The following is a 26382-nucleotide window of genomic DNA, read 5'->3' on the forward strand; positions in this document are numbered from 1 at the left end:
ACAAATATGTGTATGTGTTATAATTGGGTGGGTTTTTGGTTGTTGTTTTTTTGTGTGTGACTTCTATTCACTTCTGTTTTGTGGTGTTTCAAGCCATCTGCGGCCACTGTCACACAGCACATATTGCCAGTAAATAAAGAAGACTGGCTCTGAAGTGCACATGTTGCTGCAATAGGTTACTTTTTCAGATTTTACAATTTGTCTTTTCAGTGTGAAATCTGGCAGCCAAAAATACATCACACCTCATCCAGTGCTGCTCAAGCCCAGTTTGATAAGCAAAAATGTGACTTTATACAGCTATTTGTTGTTATTTCAAAAGTTGTCTTATCTTGTGTTTTCAGCTACCTTCATGATTATTTATAGTACAAGCTACAGTAGTTGTTGTTTAAACAATGCATCTGTGACTTCCTTATCATAAGACCCACTGACCTACTGTAAAAGGCCTGGCTCCAACTGCTTTAAATTCATCATTAAAGTCTGTGTAGATTCATTTTATTTGTCCCACAGTAAGGTATCTACAATGATTAAAGAAAGAAAAATTTAATAAAAATTCAGTACATCATTGAAAAAAACAAAGTTGTACAAAATACAGTAAACATCACTGATGGTGCCTTTACCACAGGCTCGCTTCATCTCTTTAGTATTCCCCTCCTCAGTCTGTGTTTTTGATAAGGTACATTGCCATTCAGGGGTCTTGTCTCAGGGGCTTGTTTCAACACACAACTGTAATGGGTTGAGGGGAAAAAAACAACGTAATGATATTTAGAATATGAATTTGAATAAGATGGAACAAGCCAATTAAAGACGTGGTGTGTCTCAGTAGGCATGCATAAGTGGCTCTGACTGAATGGAAAAAGAAAAAGTTTCTCTTGTTCAGTTTTCATTTAAAGCTTAAAAAACATGACCAAGTGTTGCCTATCAGTCAGCTGTGTGGGGCTACAGTGGGGTTCCACAGCAGATTAGGAGGTAAAGTTCTGTTGTACAGTACTGGCCATTCAGAACTTCCGTCCCATCAGGCAGCCAGCCAGCTTTCAGCCGGATATATCCATTCATTCCATTCAGATAAGCAAAGGCCTGTCATGGACCTGTAATGGACCAGCCGGCAATTCTAGGCAGCTGCATCTGAGCTTTCCAGTATCAGAGGAGCTGCTGTGTAGCTTTTTTAGACTGATAATAATTGAAGTACTTCAGTACATAAATTGTCTATTAGTGTCTTGAGCTTGAGTCATAAAGCATAATTCAAGTTGGGTGTCATAAAAATTGCATTTATATACTTTAAATTTGTTTTTTTCCAATTACCTTGTGGTGTAATTGGCTGGATTATGTTCATAGGCAATATTCTTTGAGTTGAGGCATAGTATGTACCAACCCAGTCATAAAGTGGTGGACACACAAAGTGCACAAATGGCTATAACAGCAGAAAACACAGTTTGCATCCTGAGGCTTGTGTTAGTTTTGCAACGAACGCACTTTGGTTAGAGAAATTTTGTAGTATTGATTAAATGTTAGCAAGCACACCATGTCCCTTAGTTAGTGCTTAAACATAAAAGTGTAATAATGCTGTTGTTGCCAGAGTAGATACTGTATTACAACATCAGATATTTTGGAAAAAACAAAAAAAAAATTGTTGTCTGAACATTTTACTGATATAGTCAGTATCTGCTACTTGGGAGGTATTTATTTTCTTACCATATCAATAGAAAACATAATTCGAGCGGCATTATGTTTTCTTCAAAAATATTAGCTCAACACAAATTCTAGTAAAACAGTTGCTTATTTTCATTGTTTTGGCCATTTTTGCTCACTGGGACCACAACGTGTTTGTTATGTTTCTTGCCCCATTGGACTTTGCTTTGTCAATCTCACAGTTTCAGCAAATTTGGTGAGTGGAATGGTGGCCAAATGTGTCATATCTCCATGTTGTGATAAACCAAAATTATCCTTTAGGTCAGTGGTATACTCTACAACTGAGAAAATGTGCCTGTCAGTACATCTATTTACTGCTACTACTATGTGTGTACGTGTTCAGTATATGTGTGAGAGTGAGTGTCAATGGGTTTGCTTGAGGGTGGGGGTCACTTCTGTCCCCTCCCGCTGCTCTGACCAGAAAAGCTTCGAGCTTATTAGTGTCAAACAAGACAAGGAAAAGAGGATGGGATAGGGCTCACAAAAAAGAAACCAGGTGAGAGATAGAGGTGTGGGTGGATGTCATTTTCATTTTCTGCTTTTACATATTCAGCAGAGAGAGTAGGGCAGGGCAGGAGTGGTGCACTCTACTTGGTGTGTATAATGAAATAAAATGAGGGTATTGGCGATGAAGAGGTAATGTGGGAAAGATGGGCTGCAAGAAGGGGGACTAACCCATCTGAAAAGTACTTCAGGTTAGTTACATCTGTTTATTATTACCATTATGTTTGAGCTATATTTAAAAAGGAGCGATTTCAGGAACCGAAAGAGACGGTTGATAAAGGAGAACAATTGTAAGCATAGTGAAAGCATAGGGAAAAATAGGTAGGAAGCATGGATAGAGAGAGATAGAGATGAAAGGTGGTAGAAAGAAAGAGAAAGAGAGGTAAGGTCCTCGTGCTACTGGCTTCTCTCCTTTTCCTCCTGCTCAACCTCAGGCCCATTAAATTTACTATAACCTTTGCTACATCTGTAATGTGGCATCTCAGCTCCCCTTCTACCCTCCCCTGGGACACCAGGATAATCTCTGCTAAGCCTTCATGAGAGAGGGATTTTATCCCTCTACTGACAGATAGAGAGAGACAGAACGAGGGAGAGGGGAAAAGAGCTGGCTACTAGAGGATAACGACATAGATAATGAGTTAGCTGTCAAAAGATTTTTTTTTCTTCTTCTCCTTCCTCTCGTCCTTGTTCCTCAACTTGCCCAGCTGCTTAATCATTTGCGAGTTGCTTTTGGACAAGCTTAATATTGTATTAACTGTACATTATAGATACTGTACAGGGAGACTGTATGTGTCTGTGTGAGAGTCAGTGATTTTTTTCCTCCCAAGACCAGATGTTTACTTCATTATACTTGTAAGCTGTACATATTGTTAGAGGTTTTTTTTTTTTTACAGAAATACATCAAAGAAAAAGAAAAAGATAAGGAAACTCAAAATTTCAAAGCAAAATAATTGGATTGATTTGGATTGAAGTGATTTAACTTAATTTAAATTAACTTTAAGTTTTGGCTTTGAGTTTATCCAATTTAAAATTTTTACTTCTGTTAATTTAGTATAGGTTAAAATGACTCAAATCTATATCCTACATCCACTTTGTGGTATTTTGCATCTTATTTATTATTTTGATCTCTTATAGGAAACACTGTAATCATAACAGCTTTTCCTGTTCTGCTCTCATTTATCACCAACAGCAGGGAGTGGCTGAAGCACATCTTCTTAATGGTTCACACTGTTTTCATTTTTATCCGAGAGACCATGCAATTCTTCTGAGATTCATGCATAAACAGACACATAACAGCCTCCATCAAGTAACTTTCTTCATATTAAACCATATTAACTAATGGAATGCATGCAGGTGTAACAATTGGACATTTTGTCAACTCATTTGAACTCATTATTATAAGTTCTGAAAGCGGTAACAATATGCAATTCAAAGTTGAAACTGACAAATATAACTGATTATGTTAATTTACAGCGCAGAGGAGTCTAGTATAAAAACTCTGACTATTACTACTTAAGATAACTTTCTCACTTTATAATTAATCACAGATTAAGATTCCAAGTGATCTCTCTTGAAGCAAGAGACCAGCTCTATTTGCGCAATTTCAGTTTTTACTTTAAATGATAATAATTCAGGTTTCTTAGGCCTTACATCTTTTAATTGTTATTTATGCAAAATAATATAATACTCCCTTTACACCTTGCATTAAATGTGCCTCATATCCAGATTGTATCTAGATATTATTTTAACCTGATGACATTTACACGTGGTGTTAATATGCGTCTCCGGTGTCAACATTGAGATTCGATTAAGATCCGAGTTAAAAGTTCACATTAATTTCTTGATTGACCTTTACAGACCAAGTGTTATAGAACTGGTCTCTTATTCACCCATTCACACACACACCAATGACAATTAAGGTGCTGGCCTGTCCATCAGGAGCAACTTAAGGTTCAGTGACTTGCCCAGAGACACTTCCAACATGTGGACAGGAGGAGCAGGGGATCGAACTGCCAACCCAGAGATTAGTGGACAACCCGCTCTACCTCCTGTCCAGCACAGCCAGAGAAGAAGTAATTTTTGCAGTGTATGAGCTGAGAAAGCAACTGTATATCCAGTTCTCTTAATACTTACAAGGCTCTAATTGCCTGCCCGGAGACGACAGATAAAAATTACACTTTCTGGCTAACTCTGGCACATTTTCAGAAATGTTATTAACATGAACTGTCCCTGTCAAAAAAGTAATAAACTAAACTAAGCTAATAGCCAAATCACTCTTTGCTCACTGTTTTTATTTTTTTAGAGATCCCTCTAAAACTTTGTTCTGAAACCGAGTTCTTGCTTATTATATAATTGTTTCTGTTCTTCTGTTATCATGCGTTAATGTTAAGAAATAAAACCAAAAGTGTTTTAGTAACTGCATGTCATTGATTGGCAAATTGACCTTGTGAACATGTTGTTTGTACGCATTGTGTTAAGGTTATAGAACACATTGTCACAGTCACATCTGTTTGTAACCTTTTAATACATGATAGATCTCACTTAGTGTGCAGCTGTTGACACCAACAGACAACTAAAGGTGGTGGCATTTTGGGAATTATGCTTAGTCAAGTTCTTGCCAAGAATTAGATGAGGAAGGTCATACCAATGTCATATCTATAGCCTAGCTTAGTATAAAGACTGGAGCCGAGGGAAACAGGTTGAAAAAGTCTGCCCACCAACAACTTTCAAATTTTATGAATGAACATGTTAATCTGTTAAATCTGAACAGAAATGTAAAAACATCAAGTTGTGTTGACTCGGAGTTTCATTCTGGAACTTGGCCGGGACAATGAATGCTGTAGTTAATAATCTGAATCCAAATTCATTTTGTTGAGGAAAGCAAACTTTCTTTTTTTTTTACAAAAAGAGTCTAGAGTTTAGTTAGGGTATGTATAGCTGTCTCTATTCATGCATGGGCAGTTCACAAGCAAGCAGGGACTCAACAAGAGGACTTTTAGGTACAGAAACAACAGTTAGGAGAATGATTTGTAGCACTGTACCAAGAACCTTTTGACCTTAGCTACGGTAATGAGCATCAAGCCCCAAATTACAAGGAATAGCATGGAGGATACTTTTTAAAATGTCTGGGTTAGAGATGTATGTATACTGCCTAACTGGCAGTATAGACTTTGGTATGTGTTGTATCTATGTGAAGGTGCATTTAGTTTAGACAAGCACATTTTCATACCAAACACAACAAATACTGATACTTTGATTGACTGTAAAATGTGTTGATATTTGTTTGTTTGTGCATTACATATGATAATGAGGATTATTCAGGTAGTGACTGCAATGCCCAAAAATATCAAATTGACAATATAAATGGCTTGCTGTTAAATAATATTTCAATCATTGTTTATTACAGCTGCATTACTGCCTCCATTTCTGTTTTTGTCAGAATTATGAGCAATTCTTACTAAAAAGGATTTCTAACATATTGTAAGTTCTCCATTCTGTAGTGAGAATCAGGTGAAGATCCTACATAAAATCCTTAAATATTAATGGCAGTGAGGTACTTTTATATTAGTCCTGCACTGATCTATTTCTATTACCTGGCAGTGATTAATATCATGGAATTTTGATCTGTTCTACCATGTACGCACAGGACACAGTAAGCTCTACAATAACTGTATTATGATGCTGTCCATAGGATCAAATCTTGTATTGGAAGTGTTGCCAATTCCTGACAGGACTGTAAATTGGTCACCTACCTGCATGTCAGCTCACATCATTTTCACTATCTTTCCTATTTGCTCTAACCTGTGCTGCACTGCTCTGTCATGCAATTTGAAGCATGTAGGTACAGATCTGATACCTGTCTGTTTACTTTCTGTCACTCCAGCAATCACTTACAGGATCAAATGCATTACATTTTAGAAAGAGCATACATGATGGCAACCTTGGGAGACCTTAACATTTTTCCAAACCTGTGTGTGTGTGTGTGTGTGTGTGTGTGTGTGTGTGTGTGTGTGTGTGTGTGTGTGTGTGTGTTTATTTTTTGGGATTCCAGTCAGTTGTGTGTATAACAAGACAACTTCAGTGCAAAATGTAGAAAAGACAAGAAAGAAAAACAAGTCAGACAACTGTGTTTTGCAAGCTGTGCCTTCAATGTGCACATTTCCTTGAAAAAGAAGACCATAGTCGGGTCAATGTCAGGTCAACGCAGCAGCTGTTTGATGTTGACAAGTTCGACAAAGACATAACTCCTACTACCAGTGAGCCATGTCATGGGTAAGACCCTGCAGAGACCTCCAGTGCCAGTAAAACAGACATGCTGGGACAAGAACCCTGCCACTGCGGCCAAACACAGAGTGACGGGAGAAAGTGGGCGATAATACCAGTGGCAGAGGGAGCCAGCATGACAGGTGGGAGTGTATGGAGCCCAATTATGAAAAAGTGTGAAGGGAGCAACATTTTGTACATTCCCTATCTCCAGCTGTACGGGGATTGTTGTCAGATAAAGATCAGAAAATCTAACAGAAAGAGGACTTTCAGTATTTCAAAATTGAGCTGCAAAGTACATTCCTCAACTAGGGACATTGGTGGGGGAAGATGTGGTCTCTAACAAAGGATCAGTTGCATCGTCACTTACAGAGTGGAGAAGTCCCAATGGATGGGAGACATTTTTTAGACTTTGCTTGCATACTTTTTCCTGTGACAACAGCTTGCATCTCTTTTTCCCTTATTTGGTGACCTGAGAACATAGAAAGTGCATGCTTGCATTATTATAATGTAAAACAGGTTATTTGGGGACAGACACTGCAGGAAAGAGACAAGAAACACATTACTGGTATAGTCCCTGTAAAGATGTTTGTGTGGCCTCTTATTCTGTGGTGGAGACCAAATCTTGGGCATATGTGGACAAAATGGGATCATGTGGGCTTATTGCGCTGTTTAAGTTAAGGCAAATTTAGAAAATATCAAGCAAAAGGTCATGCTTTTTGCAAAATAGTGTGTGGTTTGGTTAAAAATGCATACATTCTTTCAATTGTACGATACAGAATGTCTCGCGAGACTCACCTTTTCACTTAAAGCCTCCAAAAACTAGAAATAGGCTAGCTCCCTTTATTCCTACCCCTTACTTGGGGAGGGAGGCCTTTGCTCACAATATCAACTCACAAGACTTGTCCTGCTTTGAGGCTAGCTGGCATGGCCTTGTTGGCAAAAGTCAGTAGTGTAAGAATTCAGCCTACAGAAGATGAAAACACGACTTTATTAGAATTCACAACAACCAGTGTGTGTAAGATAGAATTTCTCCGACCTCATTTAGGAGCAGGGTTTTCCATTAGTCAAGTGTTGTTGCTGCTTGCTTAACCAAGGGGAAAATGGGTTTTTAAAACTGCCACTCCTGAATATGTTCACTGTGTGCATGTGTTTGTGTGTGTGTGTGTGTGTGTGTGTGTGTGTGTGTATGTGTGAGATTGTGTTTATATATGTGTGTGTGCACGTGCATCTTTGAGGTGACTGCAATGTGAGCTTGTGAGTAAGGTGCGTACAGGAGTGCACAGAGCAATGGGACACTGTCTAATGGATTTAATGCTGACAGTGGGGTTCAGCCTAAGGTTCTGACAGTCACTGCATTCGGAGTTAAGGGTATAGAACTAGTGCTGAAAGAGAGATATAATTAATTTTAAATGAATCATTCTCAAGCTAGAAACCGTACTATATATGTACGGTTTCCAGCAGGAGGTCTGAGTTAACAATGTTACTGAGGCATAGTTACAATAATCAAGATCATGAGTCAAGCCGGAGTCTTAGTACTTCATGCTTGCTCTAAAGCACTGTGCGTCACTACAGTGTGTCACATCCTACTGGTTCCATCCTCCTTCTTCAGCAAATGCCTTCCAGGCACTCACAGCAGGTCATTAGTAAACTAAGACATGTGGACATGAGTGGAAACAAAGAGGCTTCCTTTGAAAAACTAAGCCAGCATGTCAACCCTTCAAGGCAAGACCCATCCCCACTACCAGTTGTTTAAATAGCTGACAGAAAATTGGAAACTACTCTACAAGTAAACAAAAAACTAAACAAACGTAATGAAAAGTGTACACTCATACCACATACAACAGCCTTGCTGAATATGCACAGTAATTCAGGACTAGCCTGCATGGAGCAAACTAAAACAAAGGATCACAGTCAAGAATGAGACAAGCAAACGGCTGTCAAGGGGGACCAACCCACTAACACAAACTCACGCACCCTTCAAGATGAGTATCATTCTGAGTCTCAGTCTCACTGGAACAATTAGAGTGTAAAGGAAGGCTGAGCTCCTGTCAGCACATCTTCACTGAGGATTAATTAATTCTACCATAGTCTGTAAGGATTGCAGCAAGAGGGGAGTAAATGAGAAAGAAAATATTTTTGTCACAACTTTACAACAACATTAATCAACTTTGAATACCCTTTGGGGCACTGTAGTGTCACTCAAATATGACATTTTGGCTGAGACACACGTGGTCCATTTGCATCTTCCTACCAAAGGAGGGTACAGTTTAACCTGTTTTCAATTTAAAAAAATATAAATTGGCAATTCATGTGTGTTTTCATGCATTTTCAAGTCAGTAAAATAACTAATGCAATCTCAATCTCTTAGTCATAGAGTTTTGGTATATTGGCATGTCGTGTCACCAGTTATGGGAGTCATGCTTGTGACACACTGCCTCTACTTTTGCTAACTGCATTACTGTGCAAAGAGTTATGCAAGCAAAGAATGAATATGCAGAAACCCTACCCCCTACTTCAGACAGGTGGAGATTTGTAGTTGAGAGGTGATTTGAATCATTAAAAGATAAAGACAAAAAAAGAAAAACACACGTGGACTTCCACATACACCTAACATCTACATGTTTAGTGACATAAGTAGTTAAGTAACATCTACATGTTAAGTAGGGGGGGAAGTGTCCTCTTTGTGTCTTTAGAGAGACAGCTGTAGGTCTTTGCACCTGAGCATCACTGATGATCTCAACAGTGTCTCATGATAAGGTGCATACAGCAACTCATGGAGCACTGTACAAACAAATGGTTCTACTAAAGTATAGAGAAGAAATGCAATTTTCCGTCTATCCTCATGTGAAAAGTTCACTTGCTGTAGCTTATGCAGTGTAGTTTTTTTTCTGTCTTTTGCCTTAGGCTTTCAGCAAAGTTTGCTCAACTTTTTTCTACTGTCTCTCTCTTTGTATCTGAAATGAAAGCAAGCGCGGACTTGGGTTTTCTCAAAGTATCATGGGATTGTCTGTGCAAGTCTTTTGTACTTTTCAAGCACCCCTCATCATCTCCATCTCTCTCCCCTCTAAAAAACCCCGTGGCTTGTGCTCAGAATGCTGTACAGTAGGTGTATGTGTGTGCATCTGTGACCGTAAGTACATGTTTTTTTGGTGAGTGCACACACCATGTGTAACTGAAATGTGGCGTTAAATAGTGAGAGCACGAGGTCTCATACATGTCTCATGAAGTTTTCTCTCTGGGGTTTCCTCTATACACCTTTTTCTATCGACCACATACTGTTTGCCATATCTACTAGCACACACTCTATTCAAAGTCTATTTAAAACAACTCAAACAATACAGACGTTAACTACTGTGGAATGGGAACTTACTGTCAATTACTGTACAAATAAAGTAGTAATTTACTGACATTTACTGAGCAGGTATGTATAAAACAAAATATATCCTTCACCTTTGGGGAAACATGTTTTTTTCTCAATCTCAAGATATAATAAATTTGACTCAAAATGCATATTACAATTAGATGATGAAGTATTTTCCAGAATCTGCAGAATTTATTCCCTGGATATTTATTTATTTATTTGGTTTAGGGTCAGTTGCAGGTTTCATTAGGACCAGGTACTTTGTGTCCCATTTACTATGGAATTTCATTATTTTCCTGCTATTGTTCTCTTTTTAGGTATAATAGGTTTGATCAATCAAGAATTGTCATATGGCTTAATGGAGTTCACAGAATTGAACCCTAGAACAGGCTGGCAGATGGAGACGTACTTATTGCTCATTTGGAACTCAAGGATTTTGGATGATAGGAATGGTGGTCTCTCCTATTAAGGATATGAATTCATTTTGATGGCTCATTTGTAATAGATGTTTGTAATAGAAAAATAAATTATATATCCCCGTGTCTCTCTCTGTAAGTCTGCAGTATATGTTTGAGTAAGAGCTGAAGACAGCTTTAGGCAGGTATAGAGCTGCATTTTCCAGAGATACTTGACCAACAGAGGTCAGCTTCTCAAAGCCCCTGATGCACAAGCCCTCAGTTTGACTGGAGACGTCAGCAGAGACATGCATCATGCTCACATACAGTACACACACATGCAAATGCACATATGCGTACAGTTGGAGCTTGTGAATCCACACAGCCACCACCTATGAATGCATACTGCAGATTTGCCACATACTTTACACTATATATATATATTTGTTCTCACTGAGACAAGCATCTCAAGCTATTTATTGTTACCATGGAAACACATTTACCTTTTGAGCATATTTTCTGGGGAATGATTGTAGCTCACAATGAAATGAAAGACTTACTTAGCAGTAATGACTACATTATGTGCATGTCTGTGTGCGCTTGTGTGATTGTGTGTCTATGCCAGAGCCAATGGCTAATAATTAATTGCAATTAAAATTAATTTGCTCTGTGCATTCAAAAGATCATGCGTGATATACTACTATTTATTGGAGGACAATAAAGCTGAACAAACACCAACATAAATATTTTGTCTGCTAGTAATATGACATATGATGAGCTCTATTAAGTATATCTGCATAAGTTTAAGCAGGGTGTAACACTGATAACGGTCAATGCTGGAAGTGGAGATGAATCTGATTGAAATTTTAATTACACATTACTACAAAAGCAGAAAGGAAGTCTGAAAATACAAGGAATATACAACGGCTTAATGTTTCCCATCAAGAGAAAGACAAAAAATCCAGAGGTCAGAAAAGACTAAAGTCAGGAGGAAGAGGCTTCAGCACAGTTGCTGAATAATGAAGAGAGAAAGGAGAGGAAGTGGGCCAGAGGAGAAACTTGACGTATGGCGGCAGATGGAGAGAGATCGGACATTGGATGATGAAGTAGTGTGCCAGCAGGTCAACAATGTATAAAGTCGTGCTTTAGAGTCCATGGGAGTCCCAGAAAATAAATGAGCGTTTCAAGCTCTTCTTGCAGTTGAAGGTGATAACCTCCAGTGTGGTAAGTCTTAATCTAGTATGCACCTGTATTTCCTTTGTGATTGAAGGATATTTTCTGGTTTAGTCTTAAGATTAGATGAACATTGGTCGGCCAGCAATATCTTAATACTAACTGACATACAGTGCAGACTTACATTGGTTATTATTATTCTGCATTTCTTTGTTTTACATATTTAGTATATGTTCTTATGCACAGCAAGACTGAGTTATAAACCTGCTGAACATTGTCCCCTTTTTTCTTTATTTAATTTTCTCTTTCTTCAATCCGCCAACAGATCAAATGTATTTCTTAAAAAACAGAGCAGTCTCCAAAGGTTCATTTTGCAACATATTTTAATATTTTTTCTGAAAAGCACAGCTTGAATCTGCATCAACTTGTGATTCTGACCTTCTCATCAGCGTCTTGGTTTGACAAGCAGCCAAGACACGAATGACAGAGATCTAATGAGTTAATAAAACATCCTTTAACAGACTAATACAATAATAATCATAAAAGCTAGCTCGGTAATTCTCAACTGGGGACTGTTTCTTAAAGGGGGCATTTATGTTTTAAATTCTTTAGTGGAGTATACAAGGTAGTTAGATGCTCCAAATGTGCTGAAAACTGAGTAAGAGCTTCCTTTTTATTGTGCTAGCTTTGTATGAAGATTGTTATGTACACATCTTAAACAATGGGACCATGAACCCTGAAATAAAAGAAATTCTGTTTCAAGGTGGACGACTTCTTTAATATTTAATTGTTTTGATCGATGCCAAAGCTTGTCTTTGTTAGAACGTTTCTTAGCTCCTCTGAGAACAAAAAAACTCTGCTACTTGAGGTGAAAGAGAGAAAGATACATAAAGAGACTGACTAACAGACAGCTTGCAACTCTGTGTGTGTGTGTGTGTGTGTGTGTGTGTGTGTTTGTGTGTATCCACGTCTGTATGTTTAGTACCTTGTGTTGTCAGGTTGATGCCCCGGGCGAGTTATTAAGCAGCAATCCTGGTGCCTCAGGCCACTGTAAGACCTTTACTGTCTCCTAATGCAGCCAGGGACTGTGTGTGTGTGTGTGTGTGTGTGTGTGTGTGTGCATGTAGATCTTTGTACATGTGAGCAGTGGCAGCTGTGTGTCATTCCATTTGTGTATGTCTGGTACACTGAGGAAGGGAGGAAGCTGAGAAATGTGTGGTTAGGGTTACACAAATGAAGGATTCTCTGGAGATAGGCATGCCTTTGCTTTCAGTGTATGTTTGTCCTTATCATGTGGGGAATACTTCATTTTTTTCCAACTTCACTTCAGAGTTTGCTTAGATGTGTGCATCATTTCAGGCAAGTAGTGATAAGTCTCCTCTATCAGAATATTTCAGCAATGTGTCCATTGTGTGCCAGACTGCTGCTGGCACATCAAACCTATTCTGGGGCCCCTCAAGCTATGTTCACAGCACGACCAAAAGTGAATAGGCTGGAGGATGGATGTACATGTGTGCCTTCACTGAAAAGGAGGCACATCCATATATGTGTGTATGGGTGTGTGGGTATATTCTCCACTGACCTGCAGTAAAGGCTGTGAAATTGTTCAGGTCAGAACTATTTACTAGACTGCTGTAAATGTGTGTGTGTGTGTGTGTGTGTGTGTGTGTGTGTGTGTGTGTGTGTGTGTGTGTGTGTGTGTGCCCTCCACACATCCACGTTCCATAGCTAAATATTATTGCTCGAGTCAGAGATTACACTCTTTATATCCCTATTACCAGCTGCTCTCTCACTTTCTCTGCCTCTCCCTCCACCTCATATTCATTTTCGTCTCTCCATCCACCGTCTGCTTTCATATGTGTTCCTCTTTCACAACGTATCGCTCTCCTTTTTTAATTCTGTGCTCCTCTTGGGAAGCACTGGAGTCAGGGAAGGGCTTAAACATCAGGGTAAACGGGGTGATATTGCATTTTGACACGCCTCATATTATTTCTCCTTCAATTTCGCTGCTTGGCGAGGAAATTTGGGACTTTCTTCCTCCCTGCATCTCCTCTTCTAACCCTGTCTCCTTATCTTCCTGTCATAATGTGGTGCAGGTGGGGAGGCATAGTGGCTGAACAGATTGCACTATACCTTCCAATTCCCTTATTTTTTTATTCATTCATTGACTTTCCTCTGTACAACAAAAGTGAGCTACGATAGCATAAGGGGATGGGAGAGAAAAAGTAGGGGACAAGGAGAAAGTGGGAGATTATTCATGCCAAACCGATGTTGCACTGCATGGCCAGTGAGGGTCAAGCAATCTCATTTTCCAAGTTAAACTATAGCTCTATCTGGCATTGGCCCCAGCTTCAAATAATTTTTTTTAGCTATTGATCATTTGGTTTTCCCAACCTGGGAAGCAAGGGGAAACCAAACATTACATTGGAATTTTAAAAAATTTGACCGACCTACTGTATGATTCTGGATTTAAAGCAACAGTATTGCAATTATTTTTTACCATGATTTAAATCTTTCAACAAAAAATATCCACAAACTAGAAACCTCTCTGTGATTTCACATTGTTTACTTTGGTTAGCCTTAACTAAGAACTGGGGGAAGCTTGACTAGCTTAGAAATAAATTGAGGAATTAATTTAGATATATTAATTTCCTGAAAATGAAAACACAGTTTCCATTATCACTATTGTTTATAGTCTGCTGAGGCACTGAGCTATTTAACAAACATATATTCAAATCATTATACTACCCTGACAAAGTGGTGCATTTTGTGTTGGCAGTGTGACTTATAGTTGCACCAGCTGCCCTGACCTGCTACACCATGTGCTACGTCACAGACCAAACAAAATTGCTGTGTTCACCAGCACTTGTCTGGCACATAAATACGCAAGACCAGCATGAAGTATGTGATGCATCAACACCTATGAATAAATACAAAACAAAATATTTGCAAATTGATTAGTATGCACAAATTGAAATTAAATAGGAAGCATGGCATAATCAAGCAGTTACTCTGGTTAGAAACTTTGTATAATAAGAATAAGAATAATCATCATACATTTAGATTTAAATAGATGGCTTTTGAGTGCAGTTTTGAAAGTTGGGTGTGAGGGAGAATGTCTGAGATGTTGGGGGAGAGAGTTCAGAGGGACGGGGCGGCAATGATGAAGGCCCCTACACCCAGGTCAGGTGCTTTGACCGGGTGAGAGGGGTGAGGAGGTTGTCATCAGTGGATCTGAGGTTGCAGGTTGGTGTAGGAGGCTGGTGAGGTAGGAGGGGACTAGGTTGTAGATGGCTTTGTAGGTGACAAGGAGAATTTTGAACTGGATTATTTTGTTTAATGGGAAGCCAGTGAAAGTTTTAAAGGACTGGGATGATGTGATCTCTGGTGCTGGAGTGGGTGAGCAAACAAGCAGTTGAGTTTTGGATGTATTGTAGTTTGTTGAGGAGGAGGTGAATGTGTCATACAGAATGCTGTTGCCGCAGTCAAGTCATGAGGTGATGAAGGCGTGGAAGGTTAATGTGATTAACATGGCACTCGAGGGAGAAGGTTTGATCAAAGATGACACAGAGGTTGCAGATTTGTGAGGCAGCAGGAATGGTGGAGCCATCAATGCAGAGAAAAAAATCATGGCAGGGATGAGGATTTCAGATTTGTTGCTGTTAAGTTTGAGGAAGTTAGCTTTCATCCATGATTTCATTTCTGTGAAGCAGTTTCTGAGGGTGGAGTGAGGGGCAGTAATAATGGATTTGGTGTAGCTGTGGGGCTGGGTGTTGTTAGCATAATAGTACAAATTAAAAAAGATGAAGAGGAGGGGACCAAGCACCAAACCTTGAGGGACACCCTGAGAGTCTGTGGCTGTGTTAGAGATGGATTTATTCATACTGATGAACTGACGGCAGTTGGAGTGGTATGATTCGAGCCAGTGCAAGTGATACTGAGGGAGGACTCAAGACAGGAGAGGAGGGTTGAATGAGTGATAGCCTCGAAGGCATAGCTATTGCTGTTAATCTGACTGAATTTCCTACTAAACTTTAGGGCAAAGCAAAATCTCTGGACCAATGGTTCTCAACCCTTTTCCTTAAGGGACCCCTTTTCTATCATTTAGTAAACTGACGACCCCTGACTAAGTTACATACTTTATGGATATTTCATAATATACTAAAAACTGTACAAATAACTCAAATAGTGAAATCAGTAACTGCAAAATGAGTCTTGAGCAGATTATTCCCTGTTTAGGGAACCTTTCATACAGTTCTCTGTCTGTATTTGTTATAATTTTTCACTGCTCTGGACTAAAGCTTACTTAGACACCCAAAGCACAGATTATTGCAAACTAATCTCCTCTAAGGTCAGATTTAGGTGTGCCTGCTGCAGCTTCTAAGGTTTGTGTCCAGAGATCAACTCTAAGCACATAAGTCCAGTTGGCAGTCTTGCATATAAAACCACTTACACAATATTATTATGAATTTTAATGGCCAATCGGATCATACATATGCAGAGAAATACTGTTGCTACTGCTGAGTATCTTCACCCAAACAGTATTGGCATTTAAACAAGATGAACACAAGCTGTTTGTGTTTGTTTGTTTGTTTGTTTGTTTGTTGTTTAATGATGCCCTGCAGTTATCTTCTAGATGATCATTAATGTAAATACATTGATTTCTGGCAAAACACAGTGAATAAACAGTAAATATCCCATGGAGTTGATGAGAATGTGCTGATAAAAACACCATATTTTGCCTGATCACTTGTTGGATGTTAGCAACATTTGACCTTCTAATATAACTACATGCTAATTATTTCTGCCTCCAAAGCACCTACACCATTTTCTAGTAAAGTTAACGGTACATTTATAATAGCGACCCATTCGGATAACAAACATGTAAAGATGACGGTGAGAAAACCATTTGAATCCATTTTTGATCACTCTGGCTTGCCTGCCTTCCTCTCTCCGCTGTTCTATCTACCTGCCTCCCTTGACTGTCTGACAGGCAGATGTTTGGGCTGTGAGGTGAGGAGGTGACTCCACTGGGAGTCCTCTCCCCAGTAATTGGCTGTCACACACAGCTTCCCAAAGTTGGCAAATCGGATTTCTTGGCATCCGTGAACATGGGGGGGTAAGGCCAGGGATAATATGGCAAGGTGAAGGCTTTAACTGCAGGTGTAAGTGTGTGTGCTTAACCTCTCACTAGCACTCTCTGTCCCTCTTTCACTTATCTACTTCTTCGCCTGTCTTTCTTTCACTCTCACTCTATAACCTTATCCTGATCTGCTACTCAGGTTATTGCTCAATCTTTGTTTTTCTTCTTCAGAAATGTTGCTTGCTTACTAACTTACTTGATACCTGTCTACTACCAGCTTACAAATCCTCCTCTTTGCCTTTTCTGTCATATTTCCCCGGCACCCATCTCTTAATCACAACAGGTTGCTGATCTCCCACAAGATTATGTGATTATGTTTTTTTACTGTATCAGTGGAGATGTATCGGCAACAAATGTGGTCTAAAAAGTATTGCCACACCCTAAATGAGCACGGAGAGCAAGACCAGGGAGAAACAGAGATATGGATAACCAGGACTAAATATTCAACTTTAAGAAAGAAAAGATAAATGAATAAATATATAAGGCCAAAGACCGACTTTTAAACACCTTTAATTAGTACATAGGCAGACCACAGAGATAAGTTTGTAACGAGGCAGAGATGTCATTAGAGATCAAAAGTTGAAAAAATACACAGACCAGACTAGGAGGGGAAAAACAGTTTATTAATTGTAATTATACAAAATTGCTTTAATGCATGTCACTGTTGTTAAAATAGAGGTGATTGTCAAGCTTTAACAAACAAGGAAGGCTTAGAAACTAGCTTAACTATAACAATTCGTCTTCACACCACACATGCCTCTATTAAATGATAAACACCCACATCCAATCACTGCAAAGCACACATTTAGGTGTAATGTGATACTTCTCTGCATGCAGGTGAGAAAGACACCGAAAGGCCAGAGCCCCCAGCAGTAAAGAACAGTAAAGGAAGAAAACAGTTTATAGAAAAGGTAAATATTAAGACAAACAGCCATGTGCACAAAATGGACAACAAAATGTTAAACTATAGTCAAAAAAGAAAGGACAAAGGCAAAAAAGAACCATGGGGAAAATGTGAAAATATCCAAGCAAAAAAGTAGCAATCCTATCCGACTATATAGCAAGCCAATGCCAACTATGGCACAGTTTAGGTTCCAGCTAAATGGAAATCTCTACTAGGATTTACTCAGTCTCACTTGGTGCACAGCCAAACATTATCACTGCTGGGGCAAGTTGTACCTCAAATATTAGAAAGATTCCCATTCCTACTGTATCAACCAGAAAAAAGGAATTTTCCTTTTGGAGAAACTAAAGCATTCTGGACGTCACCCACACAGTACACAAGACAGCTTGAACCGAAGATGCCAATTAAAACACGGCACACCTCTTCCACTACGTTGCTGTGGTATTGTTCTCTTTAAGTGAAAGTCAGGGGGTGGAAGCAATATAGAAGGGGAAAGGGGTGCAATAGCCCTGCCAGATACATACATGCTGAGGAAGCCTTACTGTAGATTATACAGGCAGACCTGAACATCCAATCCTGCAGCTGACCTAACCCTGGGTTAAACTGCTAATGTATAACACTGTGTAGGACACTAAGTAGCTTAATTCCTAACCCCCACTCCTTTTCTGAACTTATTTTAATCTCCTATGAAAGTGTCCTCTCCTAACCTTCTAACTGAGGGGTAAATATCTGTAATTTCACACAAACTGTAAAACACTAATCCGCAACAAGCTCAACCAGTCTTAACAGTAACTGGATAGTTCACAGCACCTACCTCAAGCCTATTTGTTTGAAGGAACTGAACAGATTCAGCTGAGCAGATGACTATAATGCTGTCCGTTCAGGTTGATCTCCTATTAATTTGTCTAGCGTCTCATGAACCTGTACATGTTGGTTTTGTATGCAGAATTTGAACTGGAAAATGTTCAAGCAAAAGTATAAAAGTGGTTGTCAGTAGTGTCGGTTATATATGTTGCATGCTTGCAGCATGAGAGGTACTGAGTTTGAACGCTACATCAAGAAAAGAAAAACATTTATTTAATAAATGCACACACAATATAAAAAAAGTATGAGCAAACTCATAATTAAGACAGGAAGGCCAAAGAGAGAAGAGCAGTGCTTTCGTATAACCTAAATGTATGCACGTTTAGAGCATTAACTTGTGACATCCAGTCTCATGCATTCGAGGGGATTTTTAAGTAATAAAGGCTGCTGAGGCTGAGACATGACTCTGAAAAGCATCAAGAATCACTCTTAAGTTCCCATCCTGTGTGGTGCTCCTCAGAGATGAAGATTTTTAATAAGTTCACATTGCTTGCCTGAGGCTTCGCTCCAACAACAAGAATCTGTTTTATAATTATTCAGTTTTAGAAAATTACAGGAGGTCCAGTTTTTGATGCCGTTAATTAGTGATCAACTAGGGCTCAGACTACCAAGGGACAAGAATATCTATAGTCAAGTGTCATCAGCAAAATGATGATATTATCCATCAGCTTGTAGTTTGAGGCAGTAGATTGACATATTCATCTTTGAGCTGTGTACATTTTAAAGCTTTACTACCTTTGGTACATGAGACTCTATGGCACTCTGTGGACACTTAATTAGTCCCTATAGGAATAATGGTAGTGCTTTACATTACAACAAGAATATAATACGATAAATAGTTGAATACTCTAATAATGCTGTGGAAATTTCAAGGAAATTAAAACATGATGTTTTTGTGATATTTCAATAATAATGTATTGGCTGTAAACTTTTTCAAACTATACAATTACTTGTCCTTTTGTTAATAATGCAACAAGTTGCCATCCCTAAATGATCATCCCCATGACCTCCTCGCTAAGTTTTCGGTATAACAATACACGCTTCTTCCGTCTTTCGCTACGTCTATTTCGCTATGTCACTTCAATAAATAAAAATGATTCAAAAAACGATAAGTGCTGACAGTCATCTTTCCTCCAACTGCAAAATATTCCTCATAAGAAGAAATGTAAACCATTTTGAATATATGGGATAGAGGAACAGCTTTTGATAGCTTATCTTATCCGTGAAGAAATTAAAAAGTCCAGTGCCTCCTGGATTTCATTTGTGTCAAAGCTTCAAATCAAACTTTTGTGGTGATGATAAACATGATATCTACCCCCATTAATCTAGAGGCTATTGTGTCTTACAACTGCGTTCCTACTGGTAGCATCACCATCACGTAGAGATCCCTTGTAGATCCACACGAGTTCTGGGACTTTCCTAGGCAACGAAAAGCCAGCTGCAGTTAGTTGTGATTGGATTTCATGCAGCTCTGCTCATTCTGTTGTGTTGAATTTTCTCAGCAAATCACCCCCTCCCACTTTCCTCACACTTTGGTGTCCAGACAGGATAAGAGCAAAATCTCTTTTGATTTTCACACAGCTCCTGTGTCCAGACTGGTAGACTATCTGCTGCTTCAGGGCAGTAAAAATAAGGTTTCATGGATAAAGACTAAAGATGATTAAAGGTTGTGTCAATGGGATAGTGTGACAAAAATCTGAAATGGTGTGAAATATGTCTCAGTAGCTTTCAGAAACACTTCATACACCCGTCGCTTCACATGGGCAAGTACAAAAGGACTTTATTTTATATTTAACCTTTATTTACTTGGCTAGGTAACTCCTCAGGGTGACAAAAAAACAGCAACAACAAAACATTTGAGACTGCCCCTGCAGGACACAATAATCATATCAGCCCACCATACAAAATAACATGACATACAATTTTAAAATAATTCATAGTAACAGGTTAATAATTAATGATCAAGAGCTCTTTTATTATCAATTTGTTAAGAACAGATTTAGCAGTGTTTGTGAGAATGAAAAACCAAACTAAACCAGACTAAAGCCAGAACAAACAGTACTAAAACTTGAGCCAGTAAATAAATCATTCTGTTCCAAAGAGAATGAACTGGCAGCTTTCCTGATCTTCTCTGTGGAGGGGCTTCAGATTTTACATCTTGATAACAATACAGCTTCAGGTATTAGTTTTTTGGGAAAGGTGACTGTGAAAGCACCCAGGAGTACCACCACCTGAGGTTATGGGTGTATTTTCTTTTTGAGAGCAGATAGCACTTAACATGAATTCTGCAGAGAAAGTTAGACAAATTGCATATCTGGAAAATGTGTCTGCAGTAGACACATGTTTTAAGTGATAAAGTGGTCAGAGTTCATATCTGTGGTTTTAAGATGTTTATTTTCCAAGATTACTGAAGCCCTATAATTGATGATAACAATTAAAGTCAAACCAGACCACTATTAAAATGTCCATTTTCATCAAATTTTGCAAAACTAAATACCAGGAGCTCTAATTACAATTGTGCTTTGTTGCATTTTATGCAGCACCCTTTTATTTGTCTCTGATGTCGAAAAGCATTATTTTTTTTAGCTCCACAGTAAAACACATTTACTTCTGTGATCAAGCCAAGACCTTAAATGGCTAGGCGATAGATAGGTAACACCAAAGGAGCCATCAGTAGACTGTGTCCATATGGGAATCCTTTAGCCCGAGGCTGTTCAGGAAACATGAATGCACCCAAACTGAAGCACAGTGCTCAAGTGTGAGATAACCTAATGCAACTTTGCCCACTACGCTCTGCCTCACATGTTTTCACAACCTCTGGTTCTACATTTCTCTGAAATAAGTGTGGTGCATTGTGTCGAGGAAGTGTACAAATCATGTTTACTAGTCTCAAATAAAGAATTGCTCAGAGGAGAGAGCACCAGGCACAGGTGTGACTGCAGAGTGAGAGACTGAGGGAAGAGGAATTAAAGAAAATGAGAAGGAGGGAGGAACACTGAAAGATAGAATTGTATAAAGTGTGATAGTGTTAGATCCCAGTATGCTCTCTTGGTGTAATTGGAAGTGAATGCACATATCTTCGACAATGTGCAAACGAATACACGTGTGCACACATACAGTAAGTGTATTTGTTCGAAGTGGAGATTTGACTTGACATCCACTATACCTATAACTTGAGGAACCCTCAAAATGCAAAAGGTTAAAACATTAATAATTAATAAGAGGCATGTGAATGTGGTAGCGTTTGCGGATCACACTGTAGGTGAGTGTGAGGAGTGCCAGGAGACCTCAATTGCTAACGTGGAACTGTCAGCCCGCAAGCACCAAGGCTCCAAGGAATTGTGTCTCTGCCAGAGCTGGATATAAACTCTTCTTTTTCTATGGTTTTTCAGCAAAAGAACATCATCCTCAGCAGTTGTTCAGGGTGTGCATGCAGGGTCTTGGGAGAGCTGGTCTCATCCCTGAGAGAAAATAAAATCCTACAGTGTGCTTATAGTTGTTGCAAAGGAAAAACTGAGATAAGGAGAGTGTAGTTTCAAAGGTGCCCTGCCATTGTTCGACGGCCCATTATTCCGAAAAAAATTTAAGTTGCTTGACTTATGTACGGAACTTAACATACTTATTGTAACCCAAACCACAATCTTTTACTACACCTTACCATGGTAGTTTTGTTGCCTAAACCTTACCAAATAACATAACACTAACCACGTGTTCATTATTGTTACAATGATGTTGAAGGTCACATGACTGTTGTTACCGTGATGAGCGGTCACCTTGCGTTCGCACATCAAAATAAAAAGAAATTAGGGCAAAAACTCCAGGGAGAGTGTGTATTTTCGGGACAAAAGGCTTTTGGTGAGGTGAGCTTTTGTTTTTGGTGATAATGGCCTGTCAGACAAATGGGTTTTCAGTCCAATGGGGCATTTTTTTGGACTATTAGGGTTTCGGAATAGTCGCCTCGGCTGTCAGAAAAATGGGCACCCACCGTTTGTGTAGGTTTCCATATGTTAACAACCTTGCTGGTCTATCATCTTTGATTGTGATTCTTCTTTTCCACCTTCCTTCTATGGCACAAAAATCTCACTCAGCTCTTTCCTCTCTTTACTTGACTGTCGGTTAAATTTTTATACATTGGTTTTCTGGTTGTGCACATTTCCCCTCTCAAGTACAGATGGTTGAAGCAGTGTAAAGGTCTCATAACTGAAATAATAATAATAATAATAATAATAATAACGTCCGGATTTAAAGAGTATAGAGGGCAGAGAAAGGAAAAAAGACAGAAAAAAGAGGAGATTCTTTAAATACACCTGGAAAGGATTCACAGACCTTTCTTTTGATTGGCAAGTTTGCTGACAATGTTTTCCAAGAATTGACAGAGAGAAGAAATGTGAACAGTGATGAAGTGACTGGCAAGAATGAAACAACATCCAGTGTGTGTCAGCTACAAACTTTACAAGTGGGGAAGAGACTACAGTGGAGAAGCTTGACCATATTTTTGAACATTTGAATATCCAGCCACATAGTACACGGTGATCCCCTGAGTGCCTGCATTGAGTGTCCACAGATCATTCAAGTGGCTGCAGCCAGGTCTACAGTGAATTGCATAATTCATTTCATGAATTATCTATCCAGCATGAACTTTTGTTTTATGCATGTTCGTGTACATCTTATGTATTTCTTATATGTTTAATACAGGTTGAGGTTTTGTACAGTTGAGAAAATGAAATATGAAATATCTAAATTCCATGCTGAAAATTGGTGCAGGAAATTGTATATCGATAAAGTTTCTGTGTTTTTACTACATTTCAATTCAATGAATTCCTTTGATCGACTTCAGTAATAAATACAAATTGATTGATACAGTTTGCCAACTCAAAGGCAAACAATGGCATACAACATCCTCTGAGGGTGGCTGTAGCTCAGGAGGTAGAGCAGGTCGTCTACTAATCAGACTGTTTGTGGTTCGATCCCTGACTTGTCCCTCTGCACAATAAACTGTCCCCGGGTAAGATATTGGAACTCAAATTGGTCCCGATGCTGTGCCATCGGTGTATGAATAAATGGGATTAGTTAGTTTCTGATGAACAGCTGGCACCTTCCATGGCAGCCTCTGCCATCACTGTGTGAATGTAACATGAAGTGTAAAGCGCTTTGAGTGGTCAAAATACTAGAAAGGCACTATATAAGTGCAGTCCATTTGTTGTTTACAACTAAGCCAGTTCCATTTTTTGTACTGCTTTCAGTCTGCCAACTAACTGAATGGTTTATCAATTGAATATAGAATATGAACAGTGTTGATACTTCCAGGCTCTGACCACATCACTCCCCACAGGCAAGGACCAAGGTCCGCGAAACAGGGAGTGACAATAATACAGCAGCAGCAGTGGCAGCAGTAGCAAAAAGTGACATCATGAGGCTGTCTTCCCAAGAAAAGCAACAGTTATGACACTTGTTTACATTCAAGTGACAAAGCCCTGTAGTGGTTGCAGGAGACTGTCAGGAGCAAAGGAGGACATATTGTGTACTGTAGAGCAACAAAGTCCACAGAGATTGGGGTTGGGGTAGATGGATAAGTCAACAAAACGTTGGAGTGTGACACTGGAGATTTCTGTTTGCTTCCCGCGGCCTACTGACTATAAACAATGGTTCCTTTAAACCAAGGCCACCATCATTCTAACCTTAACAAAGGCTACATTACTTATTCACTGTGATGCATGGGACTTGTTTGGTTATGATGACAAAGAAAACTAAATAATTTACATGTATAAAATATAAAAATATAATATATGTAAAAAGCCCTCCCTTAGAAAAAACACTATATTCAACTGCCCAACGTTCTCATAAGGGTTGCTTCCCTTCCTGTACTGAAAAATGAAATGCATGGTCCCTTACTGCATCAATATGGGACGTCATATGTCCCATATTTTCATGTACACCATACTCTAATGCATACCCTACGCTTTCACGTGCTTGGAATTAGATGAAAAATAATAAAAAACAAAATAGTTTCACAATACATAATGGTAAAGTATTTAATCAGAATTTGCTGAAGAGAATGACACCTAGAACGTCACTGTTGCCCTGGTAAAGGTGACTCAGATGTGGGTTGTTTCAGGCGGATACCTCCAGCTGAATTCCGCCAGTAAATGGAAAGAGGCTGTCCAAATACAGATCTGAATGACAGATGGACCACGAGTGGATCAGTCTTGCCAGTGGGAACGAGTATTAATTGAGTGTCCGACCTGGAGCAACATTCAGCAGGGTGACTAACACGTCCGAGCAGCATGAGGGCGGAGGACGCAGAGTGGAATCGCTTAATTCATGAAACCCCATAACTGTTATTATTAGATCATATTTATAAACTTAATTTTAAATTATGTGTGATGAATTTTATCAATCTTTTAACATGCATTTGAGCCCTTCTTTGCTTGTATTAAGACAGAGAACACTGTATCCAACATAATATGATATTTCTGTCGTGGAACTGTACATTATGATTTGTCATGTGGCCATGCCGTCTTTGTCTTGTAAACCTGTACTTGCTGGGCACCAAATGGTGCAGGATAAATAAAATCGATCAATCAATAATGTATTAATGATCTTTTCATTTTCTTCCTAATTATGAAGCACTTTGTAACATCTGTCTCAGTGCAAGTGTTATATACTCCTTTGGGATGATGGTTTATAGGTACATGTGATTAATTAGTAGTATGAGTTCTATAAAAAGCCACAGCTGTATTTAATTGTCACACGTAATGACAGCTGATGTCAAGCCATCGTCGATGTGACACTTTTGGTGAAATTGCACTTCTTCTTTGCCGTTTTTCTCATCGACAGGTCTAATGAGTGGTAGAGTGTGCATAAATAGATGTTTAGGTTGTACAGCTAACTGCAGGACTTGAAATGAGGGTTGTGCAAATGCAGCTAATTCCACAGAGATAGAGATTTATACCAGTACCGTGCATTTGTATGGCTTTACAAATTCACACTTGGTTGAAATGGAGAATACGACAAAGTGCAATTGAAACAGACTTGGCAAATAAATCATGACATACATAAGGCATGCAACTTCCAACATCCACTAAAGCTTCTGCTCCTCTGAAGAGAGAATCTGGTTGCACCCTGCTCCTCTGCAATGGTTTAATGACACCAAAATGGAAATTTAGCTCCACCCACTGCATATCTCGTGTAATATTTGCATATTGGTAGTAAATGGAATGTAGCCGAAATTTTTAAAGAAATTCAAGAAAATCTGCAAAAGAAACTAAATGCAGATTTTCTTGAATGTCTTTTCAAATTTACATTTACGGTTGGAAACATGGCGAATGTGTTGTGCGTACACACAGTTTTAGTGGTGAATCTGCTATGCATCCAACCCTAGACGCTTAAGGCTTGTGTGAAAAAGGTGTGATCATCTTACTCTCACTGGACTTTCAGCATTGCACCAGGGGGCAAATCACCCTGTTACATCATCCAAAGTAGCAGCAACAGCTTAGTAACTGCCTGTAGGACAGGTATCGAGCATGCCTGTGGGAAAGAAAGTAAATTATTAAAATGTTTTGTGAAAAAATCTTCCCAAGCAGTTGTCCATCACTCCCTCTACTTTTGGCTTACAGTCTTCGATTTGTCTTACACTGCTGTCAAAAGAAGGAATATCAAACGAAGGATGGAGTTAGTCTTCATTTGACTGCCATTCTGTTCCAGATTACATCAGAGGATGAAACCTCCATCAGTATGTCGGGTTGTCTATCTCTAAAACTGAATCAGGGTCATTTAGCATTCATCAAGTAATTTATTTCTTAAAACATGTATTGGCATCTAGCAGTGAAGTTGCAGAATTCAACCATTTTAATACAGCTCAGACTTTCAAGCGTGTAGGAGAAACTACGGTGGCTGCGATATTCGCTAAAAACACCCTCTCTAGAATGAGTCTTTGGTTTGTCCGTTCTGGGCTACTGTAGAAACATAGTGGTTCAACATGAATGCCTATGTGGAAGACGACCTGCTCCCACCTTAGGTGATTATACACTAATGGAAACTATGAATATTATGTGCCATTTCTGGCAATAGATTCTCCCAAGCATTA

The sequence above is a fragment of the Dicentrarchus labrax genome, unplaced genomic scaffold, assembly GCF_905237075.1.
Source record: "Dicentrarchus labrax unplaced genomic scaffold, dlabrax2021, whole genome shotgun sequence".
Taxonomy (NCBI): Eukaryota; Metazoa; Chordata; class Actinopteri; family Moronidae; genus Dicentrarchus; species Dicentrarchus labrax.